The sequence below is a fragment of the Ailuropoda melanoleuca genome, chromosome 2 (genome assembly GCF_002007445.2).
Source record: "Ailuropoda melanoleuca isolate Jingjing chromosome 2, ASM200744v2, whole genome shotgun sequence".
Taxonomy (NCBI): domain Eukaryota; kingdom Metazoa; phylum Chordata; class Mammalia; order Carnivora; family Ursidae; genus Ailuropoda; species Ailuropoda melanoleuca.
This window is the reverse complement of record NC_048219.1, coordinates 47794977-47819366: the sequence shown is the minus strand read 5'-3', so window position 1 is coordinate 47819366 and position 24390 is coordinate 47794977. Positions and strand designations below refer to the sequence as shown.

General features: G+C 37.3%; 1 protein-coding gene and 1 non-coding gene across 8 annotated transcripts in view; one reads left to right on the top strand and one right to left on the bottom strand.

Annotated features, from left to right (window-relative positions):
- Positions 1-24390, top strand: part of SLC44A5 (solute carrier family 44 member 5) — a 352457-nt gene that overhangs the window by 12058 nt on the left and 316009 nt on the right. The gene's annotated exons all lie outside the window — the stretch shown is intronic.
- TRNAK-UUU lies at positions 13840-13912 on the bottom strand. Its single transcript has one exon. It is a non-coding gene; the product is annotated as a tRNA-Lys (tRNA).

Genomic DNA, 24390 nt, shown 5'->3' with positions numbered 1-24390 from the left:
TATGTTGTTAAAAAAAAAAAAACTCTGGTCATAAATAAATGTGTCCAGACGCATCTTAGCTGAATGGGGTAGGACAGACTTGAAGTTATAAAGAATAGTATTGGAACCTACCTCTTCCCTCATCCTTCTTAACCACTAAGAAAATCTTACATTGAAATGTGTCCTTTGTAAACCTTTATGGAAACTCTGCACTGAATAATTATCACACTTCTCACACACTAAGCTTGTATTTAGTAATCTATAAAAAGAACACAAAGACAAAAGAAGGACATATGCTTCACATGCCTAATTCTAAGATCAAGACTCCTTATATTTTAACCTCTAAATTCTCACTGCCTGATTCTGAGTTAATGTTCTAGGTATGATGAAGAGTAAGCAAATTAATAGATTATACACAAGTTTATACGGGTCAAGAAAGGCCTGTATCCTGTTTAACCTGTTTGGGAAGCACAATTTTCAAGTTTTGGGCAGCATTAAATGGTAGGAAATCATATAAATTAGAAACAACTTACTAAAGCAAGTCTTTAAGGAATTCTAATGGACATTTTAAAGCTAATTGCTTATATTAAAAGGACTGAAATATCTTTTGAGTGTTTAGAATTTTTGTGAGTCTAGACTTCCTTTCCTGCAGTTGGTCCTATTTAATGGGGTTTTATGCTGCATCTAGTATTTCTGAAAAGTGGTTTTTTTTTTTTTAATGTATCAAAGCAGAAAGATCTTGAGAATTGCCATTTTTAGGCCAGTGGTTCAATAATCAAGTCGGTGGGGAGGGGAAGATGGTGAGATTGTGTTCTTAAGTAACTTTATGGGAGGTCTCTTTATGAAGGATTTCCTGAATAAACATGCAGTCTTTTGATTCCTTTAGATATGCTAAAACTTTTTCTTGAAATCAGCCAGACCCTGAAATAGCACCTTACCCAGCTTGTGCTATTTTGGCCCCAATAGAAGTACTTTTGCTGATTGATGCTTAGCTGTTTTAACACTGACTGATATTGAGATACTTGATATCATATTAAGTTCGCAGATGTCATTTCTTGTGCTGATCACTATTTCACAGAGTATTTGTGTTATGAGAACCTGATGGAGAAGTTTCTCAGAAATGTCACTAGCTAACTATGGATAAACTGAACTCATGATGTCTCCCACTATGGGCAGAAGACAGCTGGGAAGCTCAGAATTGAGTCTGAGATTTTGCTCAAGACTTGTAAATCATGCACTTGTGGATTTATTTTGTTTCTCATTGTCTCTCTTCATATACTTTGTTTTGTTGAATTGTAGGTTATCTCTAGAAAATATTTTAAATCTTCTTTGAAACAAGTGGAATTATAAACAAATTAATATTGGCTGAGACTAAACCCATAGAAGTTAACTAATCTTTTCAATTACAAACTAGTAATTTGCAGAGCTTTCATTTAAACCTAGATGTAGCCCCAAACAATTTTGTACATATAATAGAACACTGAAAAGGTTTTGGGAAACAAATCATCCTACTGTTCTAACCCCCCCCCTTTTTTTGCATCTAGTCTTTGTTCATGTATAGTTCTCCATAGCTGTTATTTTATTTTATGGCACCTTTATCCACATGGTTTCACAAATTGAGAATCTGAAGTTATCCTTGATTCTTTTCCCATGCCTCTGCTCTGCCCTGATCCAGTCAGTCACTACTATCAACCCTAAGTATCTACTTTTCTCTAATTCAGAGGTAGAATTGAGCACTCATTATTTCTAGTATGGCTTGAACCACCTATACACTAACGGGTTTTCTTGGATTAGACTTACATCACCTCCAATTAATTTTTTCACTCTATTGGAAATATGATACTCCTACAAGGCAAATCTGACTACTTTATATCCTTAAAATCCAATAATGGCTCTCCATTACCACCCCAGTGTAAAAATCAAAATTCCACAACAAGGCATACAAAGCTCTCTAAGATCTGACCGATGATTACCTTTTCTGTTTCATCTCCCACCACTTCTCACATCTATCCTAAGTTTAATGATCCTACCATTCTGACACTGGGGACCACACACATTCTTTTATGCTTCTCGGTCTTTGTGACACTGGATTTTTTGGTAAATGCTGAAAGTCCCTTTTTATCTTTCCAGCCTCAACACGAATGTCCCTACTTTCTCTATGAAACTTTCCCCATCTTTCCTTCTGGCACTCTGGCCCTGCCCCTACCCTACAGGCCCAGTTAAGCACTTCCTCTTTGGGGCTCCCAGACTTGCACATGCTTCTGTTAGTGCTCTTAGATGATTTAAAATGTTGAGTCCATCTCCTTTCTCAGTCCTTCTGTGGGTCTTCAATTTTGCCATTGCCCTGAAGCAAAAGGAACCAAAAAATCTGACAAAATCAGTCAGTGCCTTAACATCCCAGGGTCCGAATGGCACCAGCACCATAGCTGACCCCTGCCTCCCACTGTTCTGGTGACGCTATCAGGCAGTTTCAGGCCAGCCAGTCTGTGCTTGGTGCCCGAGAGAACAGCACCCTATTCCCAAGCCAGTTGTCTAAAAGCTTTCTGCTCTTTCCTAGGGCTGCTTTCAGTCTTTCGGTATCTCGACTTAGTTTTCTTGAATCAAACCTGGCTTTGTGTAGGTTGTCATATGCCCCGATTTGGGCTTGTGTTTTATTGGATTGCAACAAAGGACTGCTGCCTCACACTGCCTGGGGTTTGCATGTGCCCATTTGCTATCCGCTTCTCTAGGGCCCTCTATAGATGTCCACTACTAGGCTAGGAGCTCCTTGAGGGTCCTGATTGTGTGATATTTATCCTATAATCCAAAACGTCTGTATAATTCTGGGCATGTCACAGATACTAAATGACTATATCTTTGAATAAATCAAACATACATATTTCTCTATATTTCTCTATATTCTTTATAATTTTAATGGTTTAATGATAATCAGTTGCATTGTTTTAACATAAACACCATAATTAACTGAATTTTTTAGGTTTTCTCTGCAAATACAATGGTTTAATAAACATCTGTCCCTGTGTGTGTATGTGTGTGTATGTTTACTGTGTTGAACTCTCTCTTTAGGTTAAAGAGATCCAGTAGTATCTGAGCCTAAAAGTTAAGTGTGGCCTGTTAAAGGGAAAGTGCGTTTGTTATTAATATATCTCGGAAATTGTACTGATTGGATAGTACCAAAATCTGATGTTAGTTCCAAATTCTAACGGTATTTTAATAATGTTATAAATTATCAGAAAGTTAGCTAGAAAGTTATTCCAAGGTCTGGTATGTAATAATAGCTTGAATTCTAAGAAAAAACGTACAGAAGAAAGTGATGCTAAATCATTTCCTTTAACTGGAACTCCTAAGGTTTTTATATTCATTTTTCTTTTTGTCCTATTCTTCCTTTATTGACAGTACATTTTCACATGAAAATGAAATTAAACTGTAAATGCCTTAAAGTAGAGACTACTAAATCTTTATCTTGGTGCCTAACCGTAAGTGTTCAATAATAAGTAGTTGAATGAATATATGAGTGAATTTTAGGTTGTAGTTCTTTTGCAGTGAATGGAATAGAGTACTCATGTGTGCCATGTGCCACTAAACTGAGACCCATAGATAGAGCTCAGAGCAGGTGTTGCTTCTTCCCATAGCAGCAGGACGAGCTCCCCAGACCATGTCTGAATAATCCACAATGTGAATCTATTTCTGGATAATCAGGAGCTGTTCCTGTTTTCTTTCTTTCTTTCTTTCTTTCTTTCTTTCTTTCTTTCTTTCTTTCTTTCTTTCTTTCTTTCTTTTTAATTTAATTTATTTATTTGAGGGAGAGAGAGAGCATGAGCAGGGGAGGGTAGCAGGAGAGGGAGAAGCAGACTCTTTGGCTGAGCAGGGAGCCCTATGAGGGGCTTGATCCTAGAACCTGAGCCAAAGGGAGAAACTGACTGAACCATCCAGGCACCCCTACTGTTTTTACTTCTTGAAGATTTCAAATAGGGAACTGTTCAACTCATCTGAAGATTTTTACTGTAGAAAAAGTTGGTTTCATGATCTACAGGGAATAAATAACTTCTGGGTCAGGGCCGTTGAGATGTTTTCAAAACACTGAAGTCTGGTATGTTTAGACAGGAAAATTCTGATTTAAAAATATAGACAATGGGACGAGGGTGGTGAACAAGGCATGAAAGGCTGCCCTTAGGCAGTGTCTTTTCCAGAGGATACATCACCGTCACCTAGAGACACTCTTTAGTTAGTTTCTGATAAATGACTTTTCCACATTTGGAGTCTTTAAATCTCATTACTCTAGAATTATTTCTGAAATACCTGGAGAAATATTTTTTCTCTTCCCTCCCTCCCTTCCACCTTCCCTCCCTCCCTCCCTTTCTTCCTTTGGTATAATTATTTTCTTATTTTGGGTTAGTCTTGGTTAACAAAAAGTAATTTATTGAAAAAGGTTTCATTAAAAACCACGGCTATTTAATACCAAGTATGATTTTAAGGATTATCAAATTAATTTATATATTTGTGTTTAACCTTGTATGTTTCACTAAAATCTGGAGCTAAATATATTTCTTGAAAAACTAACTTGACATGCAGGTTGTTAGTATTTAACATTGTGATTTTAATCTTCCTTTTTTTATTAAAATGATTTAAAAGAAAAAGGTACCATATGCCCCGCCTACCTCTGTTGCATAATTAGCGTTCTTCCAAGATATAAATCCTTTTTAATTGTTAACTCATTAATCTTCAGGAGGGAGAGAAAATTTGCAGATATTATTTTCCCCATATCTAAAGATATGAAAGCACCTTTACCAAAGAATTTTTCTTCCTTATTATCAATCTACACATATTACTTGATGATTTCATTATAATTTTGAATGTCAGTTTACATTTGACACATGGGCACTTTTAAAAAAGGTTGACCTACAAATGGAATATTATTAATACTGAGGTTCAGCTTTCCTAACTTTTAGTCTTATTATTTTTCTACTCTGTAGATAGTCAGATATTATGATACAAATGAGGAGAATTTTTTTAACATTTCTTTTCATTTGAAGACACTAATGACATTTGGATCTGACTTAGAGACTCTTGTGCTATATTTAAACCTGGTCTTTTTTTCCCTTTTAGAACTTCATTTTTCATTTCAATTTTTCAAAAGCTGATGTATTTCCATTTGTGATGTCAGTTTTTCTTACCTTCATTAATATTGATTGTGAAATTCATGTGACTGGGGTCCAGCACATTTTAAAAATAATGTACCTTGAAATACTCATCAATATTAAAGTCTAAAGTTTTAAGATAGTTTTCAACCAATTTCTGATTAGCAAGCTATGATATGTATTTATAAATCATCAGAGTTAAAACCCCAGAATGTATTAAAAATGGAAGATTTTACAAATGGATTAGCTTAATTTCTTTTTGGATAAATAAACTTAGGCTCAGAGAGGTTGAAATTACTTTCCCAAGTTATGCAGCCAGAACTTGGACAGGTCTAGATTAAAATGACTTTTAGTTCAATGTTGCTTTCAACACGTGCTCTGGAATTGGCTCTATTGTCTATGGATGACATGGCAGATGGGGCTAGAGAGGTCTTTCATTTATAGCCTGGAATTAGAGTGGTGTGTGTGTGTGTGTGTGTGTGTGCATGTGTGTGCGTGCACACACATATACACAGTACAAGAAAGTGGAAGAAAGGTGCTTTAATTCTACTTACTCATGCTTTAAGTCTTTCTATACCTCCTTGGGCTTTCACTTGTTATAGCATTTATCAAACCATTTTAATTGTATGTATGCTTATTTTTCTTCCCTGCTAGACCATAAATTTCATGCCTTGTTCACAGGTGTACCTTTCATGGCTACTAGCAAAGTGTCTTACTCACACTTAGTGCTTCACAATAATTTGTTGAGGAAATAAATGAATATTTTTTTAATAAGAAAATATTACAGAGTACATATGGGGATCAGATACCTTATTTTAGAAAGAACAATCCCACATCTTAATTCAGTTTCCTATTATGCCTGGTCACATGTTCCCAAAATGATTTTTCTTTTCTTTCTTTCTTTTTTTTTTTTAAAGATTTATTTATTTGAGAGTGAGAGATTGAGGGGGGCAGAGGGAGAGGAAGAGAGAATCCCAAGCAGGCTCCTTGCTGAACGTGGAGACTGATTTGGGGTTTGATCCCATGACCCTGAGATCATGACCTGAGCTGAAACCAGGAGTCTGACACTCAACAGTGTCACCCAGCCGCCCCTGGAAATGGTTTTTAAAATATTTTAAACATTTCTCAGATCCTACCTGCTTTCTTTCTTTCTGGCTTTGGGGTGAGACAGATAGAATTCCAGCTGTAGGATTTTGAGCAAGTTACTTAAGCTTGTTGAACTTCACTTTCCTTATGTGAAAAATGAAGACAATAATACCTACCTCACAGGACTACTGTGAGGATTAAAGAACATAACAAATGGGGGCGCCTAGGTGGCTCAGTCATTAAGCCTCTGCTCAGGGCGTGATCCAAGAGTCCTGGGACCCGTCTCCTCTGCTGGGAGCCTGCTTCTTCCTCTCCCACTCCCCCTGCTTGTGTTCCCTCTCTCACTGCCTCTCTCTCTGTCAAATAAATAAATAAAATCTTTAAAAAAAACTGTTAAAAAAAAAAGAGAACATAACAAATGGCAAAGTGTATAGCATCGTGTAATACGAATTCAATAAATGCTCATTTCATTTCCCTTTTTCCTTTTCTCTTTCCTTGATTTCTCTCTGCTGCTTCCCTCTCCCTCCTTCCTTTCTTCCTCCCTGCCTTCCCCTAGTTCCTTTTTTCTGGAAATGGGAGAACTACAGAAAATTAGAATCATAGTCAAGGCAAGCTTTTTCTTAAAGCAAAGGTGCTCTCCCCAGTTTGCCTCCATGTCAGCCTTTTTTTTCATACTCCCTTTCCTCTGCCCTGTTTGTTCCCACATCTGACTATGTTTACATTCAGTTTCCCACACTGGCTTGCCTGAAATCCAATTATGCTGCCATATGCCTGATGGTCAACATGTATTCTGTAGCAAGGTAGCAAAAAAGGAAGGGATTGAGAACAGGCAAACCTGCGAGTGCCAGAGGCAGTAAAAACTCAAAGAGATTGTGTTGATTGCAGATGGTTGTTCCAGGAGCAGAGTCTTTGGAATGACATTCAGAGCACTTTTAAAAAAGAAAAAGGGGAAGGTCACAGCTGTTTTTCTTGCTCTTGACTATTAAGGATGCTGTTTCATTGTCTTTCCATCAGGCTATGTTGCAGTGTATGTCTAACCAGCATTTGAATTAATATTTAAAACAAGCCTAGCCTGAAAAGAAGAGCTGAGCCACATAACTGAATGAAGAAAAAAATCATAAAAATATGTTAATTATCAAAACACCATCTGAAGGAAAGGGCTCTCCTGATACAGGCCATCTTGCCTCAGGGCAGAAAGTAAACTATCAGAAGGGAAGCAACTACTGATGAGGTTTGGATTAGATAGTAGACCAGGTGGCCAAGGGTAAAGAAGAACGTCTTCAAGAGTGTTTGGCTCAGGGTGAGACAATTTTTTTTTCTAATCTACCACTGACTAACTTTGTGACTTTGAGCCCTCAGGTTGCAAAATCTATTGGTAAAACAAACTGTTACATGCTTGCAAATTGTTGCTATTGATATTATTGCTTCGGTTTAAGGCCAAATTTTTGTTTAGGAGGGTGGTTGGAGAGTTTACCTCCTTTGAGAACCTCTGCTCTAATGAAAGAGATATGACAGGGAGATGGTTGTCTATATACCTCTAGACTTGCCCATGGAGTTACCATGAGACTATAATAACATAATCACAAAATTACTCTATTCCAAATTGAGTTTCTATTCATTCGTTAAACATTTTATTGAATGTCTGCAGGCACTGTGCTGGACTCTGAGTGTACATAGATAGGTATGACTTGATCTCTACCTCCAAGAAGCTTGCTTTCTACTAAAGGGAAAAAGTAATGCTTTAGCAGTTCATTTCCATGCAAAGCTAAGTGCAGTGACACTTGGCAAATTGATACAAATTGCAATAGGACTGCAAAGATGTGACCTTCCCATTCACCCTAGCGAGTTAGTTGAGGATTCGTTGAGAAAGGTGTTATGGTATGAGACTATATTTCAAATCATCAAACAAAATTAACCTCGCTGATGTCTAAACTATAAAATTTCGATAGCGTATTTTCTGTCTATTGTTTGTTTTCTTTATATGTACATAATTTTTGGATGTGACTGATGTTTCTCTAATGCAGTGTTTTCTCAAAGTGTCATTACTTGGAACAGCAGCATCAGCGGCATCTGGGAACTAGCTAGAAATGCATATTCTTGGGCCCCACTGAATTGGAAGCTCTGGAGATAGGGCCCAGCAATCTCTTCTTCCCACTAGAATCATGTCAAATTTGAGAACCACTGCTATAATAATTCACATATTATTTCCTATATGTTCTATAAAATATTTTTTATAAATATGCATAAAATAGTGTTTTTAAAAGCAGGATATCATCTATATATTTATATGAATTATGCACATGCTCAGTATCTTTATACATCATCTCATTTAATCTTCACAATAGCTCTGAGAAGCTTAGTGGCCCTCACTTCTGGGTTAGCTTCCAAATACCTGTGAAGCATACAAGTACTATTTGTCTAGACCTTGCCTCATACCTACTGAGTCAGAGACTAGAGTTTCTCATTTATACTGTGACTGAGAATCACTGAAGTAGGTATTCTTATTTGTATATTTTACATACATGAAAATCGAGGTTTGGAGATGATACACAATTTGACTAGGGTTCTGACATAGGATGAGGCTGAACAAATATTTCATTATTTGCTCAGCAAATACCTACTGACATTGAACGATTGCTGAGACTGACTTCAAGGACTGTGCTCCTAATCATTCAAATAAATTCTTCTTATGTGATCTACCAGAAAAAAATATTTTTTTTAAAGAGAGAGAAAGCTAATATTTGCAAAGTGATTTACAGTTCCATGACAAAGCATCCCAATGTTGTTAACATTGCCGTTATAAATTGGAAACCAAGACTGAGTGAGTATAAGCGATTTGCCTAAAATTACACAGTTAGTAAGTCCCTGGGGCCAAGAGTATGAATCCAGATTTTCTGACTTTGGATTTCAGCTTTTCCCCCTCTGGATTTCAGCTTTTCCCCAATTCTACTTAATTGCATTTTTGTGTATAAAATTAGAATAAGGAAGTTAGTTACATGACAGTTACAGAATAGTTTACCTTCCTGATCATTAAGTTTACTTAGAAATTGTAAACAAAATAAAAGTAACATAGTGTCTATATTTGGATTTTATTTTCCCAAATCTTAAAGAAAATGTCTGTGAATTATCCATCTTCTAAATATGAGGACTCTAGCTTTTTAAATTTTCTAATAGATATACTGATAGTGTCCTAATTCATTGCTAGTGCAGAATACATTTGCCAATTTTATTATGGTATGGATTTTATATTCTAGTTGACATGGTACCTGGACTAGTTTGCTAATGTAGCAACTGAAGCAGATGGGTTTATTTACACCAGCAAGAATGCAATTAGGATAATGTGCTGTTCTTTCTATTGACCTTTTAATTACCTTTGCCTTATGCCCGTTTCACCTGGGCTGAATCATAAAACAGTTCAATAAAAGGACAATTTCTAAAGAAACAGAGCCATTTAGAGTGAGGGCCTTCAGCCCCTTATTTTGGATTTCTCCTTTTGAGGTAGTTGGATGGCAATTCAGAAAGACGACGTCATAGCATTATAAGAGTTTTATTCAAAAATCACTTTACATCTATAACAACATAAAGAATGGAAGATGTTCTGTTGTTTTAAATATTTGAGAGCTCAAAGCTTAGGACACTGGGTGACAGTTACCTCCACACTTCAAAGAAGAGGTGCTAGACACAACCCCACAGGAATTACTGTAAGTGGGTCAGATCACTAATCCTGTCATCTGTCTCTGGTCTATTTAGAAGAGACATTCATTTAAGATGCTTTGAAGGGAATTCATAGGATTTGAAAGCAATATGGCATTTCCTTTTATTCTTTTAAGGGAAGGAAGGGAGATGTTTCCCTCATCCTCAAGTCAAGTGCTGGGGAGTGCAAGAGTACTGCTTATAAAAGTTAGAGTTATGGCGGGGGGTGGGGGCAGCGCCTGGCTGGCCCAGTTGGTTAAGCGTCTGCCTTCGGCTGAGGTCATGATTCCAGGGTCCTGGGATCGAGTCCCATGTCAGGGCTCCCTGCTCAGCTTCTCCCTCTCCCTCTACCGCTCCCCCTTGCTTGTGCTCTTTTTCTTTCTGTGTCAGATAAATGAATAAAATCTTTAAAAAAAAGTTAGAGTTATCTGTGAAATGGTGGATTGGCCATCTCAGGCTCTGGCTGGATGTTTGCAAAATGGCAGAGACTAGAGGTCTTTTCCCATGCCTCTACCTTAGGAGAGTGTGAGCATTTTCTTAAAAGAATCTGACATGTGGACCCCCATAATTTGGAGCAAAGTATGATCTAACAACTCTCTGCTTCTCCTCTGGAGAAGACTAAAGATAGGAAACTAAGTAGAGCCCTTGACTGCAGGGCCAGGAATAAGGGGTCTGCAGTTCCTCGAACTGCACTAGCATTGTAATTCCCGTGAGCCAAGTGAACCCCATCAAAGAGGGCTGTGTACTGTGGCAAAGCTGAGAGGGGCTGGATATAACAGGTCAGTTGAAGAGTTCACTGTTGGAGGAAACATGTAAACAATATAACTTTGTTGAGGATCTCCCAAAACTCCACAGATGCGTCTTGTGAGATATTTAGAAGACAGTCACACAGAGTGCATGCAATAGTCAAATGATAACTCTAGACAAGACTTTGGTTTTTGATGTTGCATCTCCCAGGATCCAGAAATGAATGGGGCAAGGATGGGGGTGGGGTGAGGAAGGAAGAAAGGAGCATAACAGAACAGAACAGAGCCCTCCTCCTTATCTTCCTACTGCTTCTCTTCCCACACACCAGGAGTCATTTCTGAGTTGGAGGGAAGGGAGCAGCTCCAAATCTTCTATGAGATTAATGCTTTGATTTAGACAAGATCAATCTTTTTAAAAATACCTGATAGCGAAACTGTTATGAAAAGATATCTGAAAGAGATGCTTGTCAAGTGTAGAGGAAGGGTGACCTGACAGAGAGTGTTTGGATGAAGTGATCAGAGAAAAATGAAACTCTTTCTTTATTGCTGCTCCATCTAGTTCATGCAAAAATGGATAAAGAAGGTCCTGCTTTCATTAACAGATAACTGGTAAGGAAAGGAAAAAGATGGAAGAGGATTCTACCTCCTGAATTAGAAACAATTTAGAAAATTAATGTATAGGAACACTTCATTTAAATGAGAGGCTGAATTAGATCATTTCCATGATACCCTCAAACTTCAAAAATCTATGCCTTTTTGGGGTGTGTGTGACTTTAATGGGTTGTGCCAAAATAACTTATCAGCTCCAAATATGCTTTGGTATATAAGTGGAGCTCAAATACTCTTTTTGGAATACAGTCTACCTTTCCCATATGATTGCATCCCATATACATAATTTTTAGGAGTTATTAGAGGAGAGATTTCATTATAAATTCTGAAATTCTTTATTGCTGACAATGCAGCTTTTAAATTGTTGGTCCTAATAGTGGTATTAACTAGTGGCATTTTTATTATTTTATGCCAGTGGTCCAAAATGACTCAAGCCTTTTGAATATAGGCCAGTTCATTACCTGGCTCCATCATTTCTTTAAAGCCAAGATACACCATGGAACAATTTTAACAGATAGATCTCATGACCGGTTTTTAGACAATGAGCATTGGTTTTTGAAAAACTTGATCATATATTGTAATGTAAAGTGCTAGGTTCTCTTCCAATTTCTGTTTTAAGCCTCTGTCTACTAATGCTAATGGTCTCTTTAGGTAATGAGAGAATTAAATCATTGGAGTCATTATATGTTGAATGTGGCTGTTTTCATCAGCCTTCAGGGTCTGGCCTGTCTGAGTTTTAAATGGGCAAAATTGAACAATACCATTTGTTTTTAAAACTTTCATTGCCTTAGGATATTTCTAACTTTTTGGCATGTACTTAGAGCTAGCCATCACGGGTAGTAGGTATCTGAAAAAACCTTTTCTCCCCATAGGCAATTTTAGATTTTGATTAAAAAAAAATACTCTCTGAAATGTTCTAAGTTACTGATCCTAACACATTATTCTCTCTAGGCCCAACGAATCCTTAAGCAGAATAACTCCTAGGGTGTCATGGTCCTTTCTGCTAATAAGCCTGGTTATCTAGTGCTTACCCTGTTTCTTCTCCATGAACAGATGACTATAGACGATACAGTTGAGGGGCAACGTAAGAAAACACAAAAACTTGCATCTGACTCTCAAATTGCAAGTTTTAGAGCCAGTCATGTGAGAAGCTCACCCTATCTGTTTTACAGGGTGGTAATTTATTGTTCAGGATGCTGCAAATTTTGCTTCTTATTGTCTAGGCTCATAGATCCTACAACTGTCCAGAAATATTCTTTAAAGCTTAACTTTGCATTTGCCATTTTATTTTTTGCATCTTATAAAAATAGTATATCTGGGACTTAGATTTGCATTTTTGACCCTAGAAATATAATCTTTTTACTCTATGCTGTAGGTAGTTTTTTGTTGTTGTTATTATTTTGGGAAGCGCCTGAGTAAGACTCTGCTTTTAACATTTTATCAATAGATGCTTACGTAATGTGAGTACAACCCTAGAGACTTGCTCACCAGATTGTTTCCAATTTTCAAACAGTTAAAAATAAACACGCCAAATGCAATACTCTCTCTTTACAAGCTGAAATATTAACATACAGAAGCTTGATTTGAGATTTTAAAAGCTAGCCTTTTGTGTTTCCTCCCTGAATTCCTCTTTCTCCCCGCTCCTGGTTGGCAGATTGAGATAGGCTGACTACTTTTATTAGTGTAGATAATTAAATTTTGGCTTCCCAAAATTTTCTCTTTGTTAAAGGAAAGTCTAGAGTCATTTTAGATTTGTTCTTTTATATATATTTGTTCTGGCTTCTCCAAACCCTATCTATTGAGAAAACTATTTTCATCTTCTGTCATTTCAAAGACATTCCAAGGTCTTAACCCATTATATATGACTCTTGACAAGAGGTGTAATTAGTAAGAAAGTCATTTCTTAAATTCATTGGGTCCATGAAAAGAATGGCATCCATTTAGAATTCATGATCAAGAGGAATATAGTGTAGGGAAAAAGTGAAGACGATCTTTTTAAAGTATTTTGCTTGGGCTTAGAATTTATTCTTATTCTAAATCTTCTGACTTGACTTAAATTTATATATTTTGGCCAAATCTAGCTGATTCGTCCAGACATTTCCATTCATTCTGAATTACTTTCTGTAGTTTCCCAAGTGTGACACATTCCTGATTACAACCAACTCTTTCCTGGTAAGTTAATGGTCATAATTCAGAGTCCATTTCATTTCCTGACTGAAATCCCTATCTTCAGGATTTAAACTGCAGATTTTAATTCTTTGGTTTATAATGAGCATTTAAAGCTCAGAGATCCCAGTTTTTAATCAAGAATACTGTTATTGATTAGAATATGATAATATGTACCATTTTAGTCCACATGTAGATTTTGTATGTTAATGTTTCTATATTTCAAATGCTATATTCGGCAACATGTATTTTTTTTGAAACTTAAATTACTTTGTAAAAATGTATATGGTACAATATACTTGTATTTATTGGTTAGGTAGGAGAATGAGGCATTTGATACATAAAATCTTGGGTAATTAAAGATTATTATGTATATATTATAAGTCAGGGCTGCTTTTTTTTTTTTTTGTGAGAAGGCTCCATGCCCAATGTGAGGCTTGAACTCACAACCCTTAGATCAAAAGTCACACGCTCTACCAACTGAGCCAGCTAGGCACCTATATATTATAAATTAGTAACTGAGTTAGCAAAAATTATATTACAACAAAATGCCTATACCACCAGAGTTATGCAAAACAATCAAGGCTTTCTAATAGTGAGTCAGAATAAATAGCATGAACATTTGCTATCATTGTGCTATTGATATGGAGAGGTACTAATTAAAAGAACTCTAGCTGTGTTGGATTCCAAACAGTCACCTGAGTACTGTTAATATTTTTGACTTATGATCCTGTTTTGTATGGAATTTAAAAAGAAGCAAAGAGAATGATAGAAGAAGATAATGGCATGCTAGATTGTTTTCTTTGCTCTTTCTGTAATTTATTTCAGAGCTTGTGTAAAATTCTTCTAAGTAATTGTTTAAACTCACTTAGCTCATAACCTTTAAGAAATCATAGAAAATGATTAGAGAAATATATACAAATTATATATCACTAGGAATTTTTGTAATTCTCCTTACTTAAAATATACTTAGGGAAAATGTATTTAGAGACTGTTGAAAGGGGATAAAATATGTATTTAATGGCTATTAAAAACTAGTTTTTAACCGATCATCCTTGTAGGGAATGTCTTTGAACCTTTATAATCATGAGTTTTTTAATGTTAGATTAATTGCATATTGAGGACAAAAAAAACCCCAAAACATTAAGGAACAATAAACTGCTTTGAAGCTAAAATAATCTATGATCAAAGTATATACTGAGGAGACTTAAAAAACTAGAAGTTATTACATAAATGAATGCACTGAATAAATACCTAATACTTATTATATACTTAGTATGTGTCAGACACATTTTTAAATGTTTTGTACTTATTAAATTATTAAATTGAATTATTTAATAAATACTTATTGTGAAACGTCTCTGTGATGGGTATTAGTTTAGACTCTGGGGGATATATACTAGATAAAAAAAATCCTCTTCTCTCTGGTAATTTATATTATAGTGGGAGAAGACACACAATAATTAAAATTAATAAGTAAAACAGCACGTGTTACATGGTGATAAGTTTTTTGGTTAAAAAAAAAAGTAGAGGAAGAAACGGTGTGTAAGTGAATGTGGGAGTTCTTTAATTTTAAAAAGGTTAGTCAGGGAAGCCCTTATTAAGACCATGACAATTGAGCAAAGATCTGAAATAGGTGCCAAAGACATCTGGATAGTTGGAAGAAGAAAGGCTAAGAAACAGGAACAGATGCAAAGTCCCAGAGGTAGGAGTAGTTTTGCACGTTCATTCCTGGTATATCAGAAAAGCCCAGACAGCAGGAACAGAGCAAGCAAGGAGGAGATTAACAGGAGATGAAGTTAAGGAGAAATGAGGGACCTGATCATATAGACTTAGGCTTTTATTTTAGTTTTATTTATTTATAGATTTTATTTTTTTATTTGACAGAGCGAGAGAGCACAAGCAAGGGGAGCAATAGGAGGAGAGGGAGAAGCAGGCACACTCCGAGCAGGGAGCCCCATGCAGGGCTCGATTCCAGGACCCTGGAATCATGACCTGAGCCAAGGCAGATGCCCAACCATCTGAGCCACCCAGGCGCCCCTTATTTTATTATTTTTTAAGGATTTGTTTATTTTAGAGTGGGGGTAGAGGGGTAGAGGGAGGGGAAGAGAGAAATGTAGGCAGACTCTGCACTGAGCACGGAGCTCTGAGATTCCATGACTCTGAGATCACAACCTGAGCAGAAACCAAGAGTCAGTCGCCCAACCGACTGGGCCCCGGAGGCTCCCTGGCTTGGGCTTTTATTTTGGGGGATATATGAAGGGTTTGAGCAGTGAAGTGACACAACCTGACTTACATTCTAACAGGATTCCTCTGACTGCTGTGTTGAGAATAGACTGTGGGGAGCAAAAATCAGAAGAGGAAGTCAATTAGGAAGCTGTTGTAGCCTAAGCAGAGATTATGGTTCTTGGAATGGAATTCTGTAGTGTGGAGTGTAGTGAGAAGTGGCTGGATTCTGGATGGTTTGGAAGGTAGAGCCAATAGGATGTGCTGTCTGAGAGGAAAAGAAGAATCAATTATGACTCAAGGCTTTTGCCCTGCACAAAAGAAAAAAAATTATGGTGGAGATGTGGAGACTATGGAAAGAGCAGGTTTGGAAGGGGGAGATCAGGCATTCATGTTGGACATAGTCAATCTGAGATGCTTGTTAGATATCCAAGTAGAGATGAATCCTCACTTACTACAGTCCTATGAGGTAGTTAGTATTGTTGTCCCTTTTCTGCAGACAAGGTATCAATCTAGAAAGGTTAATTTCTCTTTATTCACTCAGAAAGTAATAGGGATAGGATTCAAACCCAGGCAGTCTGACACCACAGCTCTTGATTTTAAACACTGAGGTGTCTACTTTGGAGGAATTTAGAAATGAGTATGGTCATGTCGAGTTATATAAAATCATATGTGGAAAAGCCCTACCACCCATGAGATCCAGGGCATCTGGCTATAAGGCTCTTTTTAAAGGACCATTTATAAAAATTTAAGTGGTTTGCTCTATCTCTGTCTGTGTCTGTGTCTATGTCTATCTCTATCACTCTTCACCTTTATCCCAGAGAGCTAGTTCTCTATATCTGTTTAGCTGGAGTGGGAGAGTTTTCCATACTACATAACTTTAAATAACTGCGGCAATAGTTCTATTTTGATCACTCTATTTCTGTCACTGTTTGTGTCTTGCCTCTTAATCTCAAGCATTCCAGTATCTTAGCTTCAGAGAAGCTTCAGTGGTTCCTGATTACTTCCTGAATGTTGGTTGACCCAACATTTTGATTTCCTAGAAGTCCATAGCTAATGGCATTGTTCAGGGCTAGTATATCCTTATGGTTCCATGTGGCCCAGTGTGCTCATCATTGTTCAATTTACCACATGGCAGCTGTTTAGCTATCCTTTTGTAAATTAATCTCTCCATACAAGCCCAGCCCAGCCCAGATAACCTGTGTTGCATTGTGCATAATTCAGCAAAACAAATTACTACAATTTTAATATATACCCTCTGTATTAAGTAGGATAGCATTAATATGGACTATATATTATTTGTACAAAAATTATGGAGTTGAAAATTTTTAGTTTTTTTTTTTTAAAGATTTTATTTATTTATTCGACAGAGATAGAGACAGCCAGCGAGAGAGGGAACACAAGCAGGGGGAGTGGGAGAGGAAGAAGCAGGCTCATAGTGGAAGAGCCTGATGTGGGGCTCGATCCCATAACGCCGCGATCACGCCCTGAGCCGAAGGCAGACGCTTAACCGCTGTGCCACCGAGGCGCCCCGAAAATTTTTAGTTTTTAAAGAATTACTTATGACCTAGCCTAAGTTTTGTACTAGCTCTTAGGAAATGTTTTATATCTTGGCATGATATCCCTGGAAATATGTATTTGTAAATGAATGGCTGACATGCCATTAACTATTCAGCAATACATTCACCAAATCAATACAAATGTAGTGCATAGTCAATAATATGAATCATTTGTCACTTGGCAGCTGGTCCCATCAGAATAAGTACAATATTATAAAATGCTAAATTTTTTTCTTTCCTGCATTGTATGCTGTGTTCCTGCATGATTAAACCAAAGCATTAAAGTCTGAACTCATTATATTTCATACCTACAAATAAAAATACATGTGGCTGGAAGCACTTAGTGAAACAATGTAATTTATTGAGGGAATTTACTCTTATACTGTATTGAAGCAATGTATGGCTTGGTGTTAAGCTTGATTAATTATTGAAAATGTGTTGGGTACAGAAAAGAAGTAGTTTTAGGAAAAGAATATGATTTTTGGATTTTCTTCTTGTATGAACATTAATAGGCATTCAATGTGTCACAAATTTTCTCTAGAAAATGGGAATAATAGCATCCTTCTTTCCTGGACTACACTTTTCTGAGTCCCCTTCCCTAAGTCTTCCCTCGTTCTTCATTTTCCTTGTTTATTACTTCAAAGTCATGTGTAGTGCTGCATTTTGTGTTTGACTCCTATTAGTTCTCAGGCATGTTGCATATAAATATTCATAAAAGCGTAATCAGTCCTCCTTCTGTATCTTTTTTTTTTTTAAAGACTTATTTACCTTAGAGAAGGGGAGAGAAGCAGAGGGAGAGGGAGAGAGAAACTCAAGCAGACCCTGCACTGAACATGGAGTGGATGTGGGCTCCATCTCACAACCCTGAGATCCTACCTGAACTGAAACCAAGAGTCAGATACTTCACCTACTGTGCCACCCAGGCGCCCCTCCTTCTGTATCTTTTATTGTTTAAGTAATTTGCTTGTATTACTTAGATTCCTACAATACGGGCTTAATGCTTCTGCTAATGCCCGGCTCTAGGACAGGACAGAGCCACATCTAGGTGAGATGTGTTTTATAAGGTAGTAACAGCATTGGGCTGATCTTGAAGGGTGCAGGTGTTGGATTATGGGGTGTTTGTAGGAGTGAGGGGCTCCAGTAGAGATGCGTCACTGAAGGTTACTTATTCCACAGTTTTGCCTAAGAGCCAGATTTGTTTCTGCTCTTATGTTATTAAGCAGTTTGCTTTATCAACACTGCTGGGTCATAGTTTATTATCAGGAATATTTATTATTTTCAATATTTCATCAAGATTTATCTGTTTATCTGTTATTTAAAACTGCATAAATTTCAGGTTGTACAGAAGAAGAAAAGTTCTCAAGTTTAGTCACAGATAATAACTTACTATTAGGATATTCTTGCTTAAGTCAGGTACACCAAAGCCAAGTGGCACCGTTTAGATCATGTACTAAACAATATCAATGTGTATTTTCTGTCCAGGGTTCCTTGAGATTAGTTTGCTGCAATGTAGTCCATCTGGAACAACTTTTGAAAATGCAGCTCAGAAAATGAGTGAAGCCTGATTTCTCTCTAGGATAAGTCACAGGGAGAACATTGTTCTTGTCCTCTAGTTCTGCTGTTCACTCCTAGGTGCAATTCAGGATGCTGGTTTGGATGTATTCTGCTTTCTTTGCTTGTTAGCTTTTTCCAAATGCCGCCTCATGAAGTTTATTCAGCTGAGACTGAAATGAGTTGAGACTTTTGCTGACGTTCTCTAGATTGGCCATGTTTGCTGATGCTTTGGGTGCACCAGTACATGGGGTGCATAATATCTTTACCATAAATACTGGACCTAGGTAGAAGATGCAAGCACTCTATTTGAACTTCAGTATGGTGAAAACGTAGACATATTTCTCAAAGCAGCAAGTAATCTCGTAGGAAGCGGAAGGAAACTTTTTCCTGGCTTCATTGCTTGAATTACACTCCATTTAGTTTTGTTTTGTGCTAATCTACATGATATTTATTAGGGCAGCCTCTGTTTGTTTCACAAAATAAACCTGCATCATTTTGTGGCTGTAGGGCTTGTTTGGGGTGGGGCCACTCATCTTGCGTTACCTTCAGTTGTCAGAATGAGACTCAGCAACGTTTAAGCACATTAGTTTTACATTACCTGTGAGGGGAGCACTCTGAGGAATATTGTCATTTCTCCATACACTGACAAACATTAGATTTTATTGAAATAATAACTTTATGTGGTTAAAGAAATTCCAACAATACAGAAGAATTTACACAAAGCTACACTGTCTCAGAGGTTCAGTGGTAATTACTAGAAGAGTCAAAACAGAAACTGTTTAAAGCAGGTCACCTCTGGGGGTTGGGAGAGGGTAGCTGGGTATTGTGCCTATATATATATATATATATATATATATATATNGCTAGATTGGACTGAACTGCTCTTTACCTCCTCATTGTTCTTTATGTACATACAATAATAGTAGTCTGTTTCCATACAGATCACCTTTGGTACCTGAAAAACATAATTAAATCTTCATTTCTTATTCCATTAACTGTGGACAGTGCTTTTAACTACCCACGTTATAAGATGAACACACCATAACTCTAATTCTCCGATTTCTTCCACTTCCCAATCTTCCAAGTCAATATACAACATTTTCATTAATATGACCAGATAAATATTTACTGCAGAGTCATATATAGCATGTTGGTATTACACTTTCTTCCCTATGGGTCTAATGTTGGGACTTCTCTGCCACTCAGTGGAGAATGTTCCTAGTTTCAAATCCCAGGGAATGAACTATTTAAACCGTCTACCAATAGATTTAGTCATCTCCTTATCTTTTTCAGAGTTCTCAATCCATTCAGTTCCCTCTTTTTCATTCCTACTGGGACACTGCATCCTTTGGGTCCAGTCTGTATTGGCTCCTCTCTAGAGTCTTTCCAAAGCAGTGGTCCTGAGACTGACTTTCTTTCTCTCCTGAATAGCATTCTCTGTTTCTTGGATAGCATGTTTTCTTTCTGGCTTACATCCTCAAGTTAACTTCTTGAGAAAGGGCACTGAGGAGCTAAAATGATCAGAGAAGACAGTTCCAATTTTTTGCACAGGGTAAGTGACTGACTTCAGGCACTCTTAATTCCTGGGTTGGGGGAAGGTTTTGTATGTCTATTGACTGTTCTATAAACTGAGGATCAGTAAATGTTTTCTGTAATGACCTGATGATGATATTTAGACTTTATGGACTTCATACAGTTTCGGTCAAATAGTCTTTTTTTTTTTTTTTAAAGCAATGCTTAAAAAATGTAAAAACTATCTTAGCTCACTGGATATACAAAAACAGGTGGTAGCTATAGTCTGCCACTCCCTCAAAACAGACTTGCAGTTAATTCCTGTTTTCAGCCCTATGTTTCATTCTCAACTTTGGGTCTCAATTCTGAGACTGGGATTCCATAAAGTAGATTGAGCTCCAGATTGAGCCTTCCTCCCCACTTTTCTGAGCTTAAATCTTTCTTCCTGTGTATTCTGGGCTGTGTTTCTTTCTCAGTCACTAGCCTTCCATCTGCTTTCTCTCTTCCAAGAATCTGTTGAAAATTCATGCCCACTTATGGCTCCCTCACCATTCTTTTTGTTATTGTGTATAGTAGATGCTGTTGGTACCTATATCCCCTCTTCACTTCCAGTTTCCCAGCAGCTACCCCATTTTCAACTGCCAGCACCTTCAACTCTTAGAGGGTTCTATCTGGCTGTAGGAGTTTGCTCTGCCTGGCCATGCGGCAGGCTGGAGGAGCCAGAGAGTTTCTCTTCCCATCAGCCCTGAATGGATGTCTACCGAGAATTGATGAGTAAATACCACAGCTCCCTCCCACTACTGCTGGGATAACTCTAAGGTGCGTGTTCTTTTTTTTTTTTTTTTTAATAATTTTTTATTATGTTATGTTAGTCACCATACAGTACATCCTTAGTTTTTGATGTAGTGTTNCATACCATGATTCATTGTTTGCATATAACACCCAGTGCTCCATGCAATACGTGCCCTATTTAATACCCATCACTGGCCTAGCTCATCCCCCTCCCCTTCTGAAACCCTCAGTTTGTTTCCCAGAGTCCATAGTCTCTCATGGTTCATTCCCCCTTCTGTTTACCCCCCCTTCATTCTTTCCTTCCCTCTCCTACCGATCTTCCTGCTATTTCTTACGTGCCATAAATGAGTGAAACCATATGATAATTGTCTTTCTCTGCTTGACTTATTTCACTTAGCAAAGGTGCATGTTCTATACTGGCTCCAGAGTTGCCTAGCAGGATTGAGACACAGGTTCTAATCTCTTGCTTGATAATGAACACTTTGTTGGTTCTTCTCTAGTCCATGACTCACTTTCCCTCTCCCTAAATTTCCTGGGATTACCTCTCATGTAAATTCTTGATTCAAATCCTCTTTTAGAGTCTTCTTCTGAGGAACCCAGATGGAGATACTGTGGGTTAGTTTTTTAAATGAGTATTATAATTTTAATGAGATCTCAGAAGAGCAGATAACTTTGAGTACTTATTTTTCATATTGAATCTGAATACAATGAACTAATATTATATTGAACATTTACTATGGACCAGGCATTATTCATGGAGGGTAAAACAATAAATTCCACATGAATTCTACATACAGGGAGCTTGTGTTCTACCGAGGAGATAATGCACACAGAATGTTTTAAGTGTTGTTAAGAGAGGTTAAGATGTACATATCATGGGGTTTAGCAGGCATGAGAAGTTATTTGCAGATGTGTGATCAGAGATGACTATAGAGGGAGGTGATATTTAAATTTGATAAAGAGGAAAACAGAATGATGGGGGGCACCTGGCTGGCTCAGTTGGTAGAGCATGTGACTCTTGATCTTGGGGTCATGAGTTGTAGTCCTGTGTTGGGGGTAGAGATTTTACTCAAAAAAAAAAAAAAGACAAGACAAGACAATGATGGGACTGGGCATTGCTAGGGGAGAAAACAGAATGAACACAAATCCTCTTCCAGTTGCATGTGAAGAGGAATGGCTGACTCAAGAGAAACCTTCCATCTTTAGAAGAGGACAAAATCATATAAAACAAACATGAATCCGTATAAACACACACACATATGTGTATGTATACATATATGTAATTAATTAAAATTGTAGGGAGATGCTCATACGAATATTGCTGGAGGTTGGTGATAAATGATTTATATTATTAAGAGTTTGGATATGATGTGGGAAACAAGTGGGAGGCATCAGATTTGTCTGTGCAGGGAAATTAAAAATATCTTTTAAGGGAGAATGTTGTGATGCAGGATGTTTTATTCTTACGAGGCATAGATTGAATGGAGGCGAGGAAGAGGCTATTGCAGGTGGGTCCATCATCGTGGGGGACTGTGACTAGGAACTAGGGGTAATTTGAGAAATATGGAGGAGAGAGCTGAAGGGAGAAAAAGAACATAGAAGCACGGAGAATGGGAAAGCAAGGAAAAAGTCAAAGGAAGAGGTCAAGCTCTTAGGGAATCTCTCAAAACGGTAAGGATAGTAGAGAGAGCAAAAGAAAGAAAGGCCAGGCCCCTGAGTGGCTCTGTCTTTGGCCCAGGTCATGATCCTAGATTCCTGGGATCTAGTTCCAGGGCAGGCTTCTTGCTCAGCAGGAAGTCTGCTTCTCTGCTCCTCCCCTGGCTTGTGTGCATTCTCTCTCTCATATAAATAAATATAATATTAAAAAAAAAAGAGAGAGAGAGAAAGGGCTGTTTCTGGACCAGTTAGAATGTAGAAGGTGAGCTGGAGAGCTGGTTGGCACGAACTCTTTCTGCTTTACTTTCCATTTACCCTGTCACTATTTCTAACCATTTATGCCCTCCAGAAGAGCTGGTGAGGAATTGTATAAACCAATTGAAGGTTAAGCTTTGGGTTTATTTTGAAAAAACAAAAACAAAACCTTTTTTTGTTGTTGTTACCTGTCCTCTAAAGGGGTTTCAATGAGAACAATTTTTAAAAATAGAAAGTAATATATTCTTCACTGATAATAAAGTCTTGAGCTTAAGTGAAAGACTCTTAGAGCCTTTAAATTGAACACTTGAGTTTCTATTTAAACTTATTTACTGCTGTAGTCACAACAGTTATTTTGCTGATATCCATGTGATGCCTGCCTGTACAGAGAAAAAGTACGAAACAGAATCTACTGTTTTCCCACAATGTCAATTTCTTAGGCATCAATCCATAAATTAGTGTTATTAGTGGGAATGGACACCCTCTGTCTAGCTACATGTATTTAATTATATGCTGAAAAGATGTGCTTATTATTACAGCTATAGGGTAGCTCTATTAATAAGTTATGAGCTACTATTTCAGAGAAATTGCTCCACCAATAATAAGTAGCCTGTATTCTATTTTCCTTATCCCTTGAATATCTGTATGGAATAAAATTAATTCAGAAAACAATCTCAGGGGTGCCTGGGTGGCTGTCGTTAAGCGTCTACCTTTGGCTCAGGCATGATCCCGAGGTCCTGGGATCGAGCCCCGTGTCAGGCTCCCTGATCTGCTGGGAGCCTGCTTCTTCTTCTCCCACTCCCCCTGCTTGTGTTCACTCTCTCGCTGGCTGTCTCTCTCTCTCTCCGTCAAATAAATAAATAAAATCTTTAAAAAAAAGAAAATTAAAAAAAAAAAAAGAAAACAATCTCAGAGAAGTGGGAAAGCTTAAATCATCCCCAAACCCACTTTTGCTACCCTTCCCCAACCTTATTAAGCTGCATTTGGAATTATTCTAGCCTATTAGATGTTCTTTCAGACTCTAAACTGTAAGCATTTCTTTTAGTTCACATGTCCCTTCAAGGTTACCTCCCACTACTTTTTCTGTTAGCAACTGGTGGGAGTGTTATCATACTCTTCTAGTTTTCTTTTTTACCTATCAGTAATTTACTCTGAAGATTCTTTTCCTTTCTTCTTACATCCAACAACATGGAAGCAGTCTACACTATAGGAATTCTGCTCTTTTCTTAGGATTTTGGGATAAACAATTTCTCAAAAGCCCCTGGGTACACTAAGAACACCTTTCTTTCAATTTCACCTATTTTTTTATTTTATTTTATTTTATTTTAAAAATTTTTTTATTATATTATGTTAGTCACCATACAGTACATCCCTGGTTTTTGATGTAAAGTTCGATGATTCATTAGTTGCGTATGACAC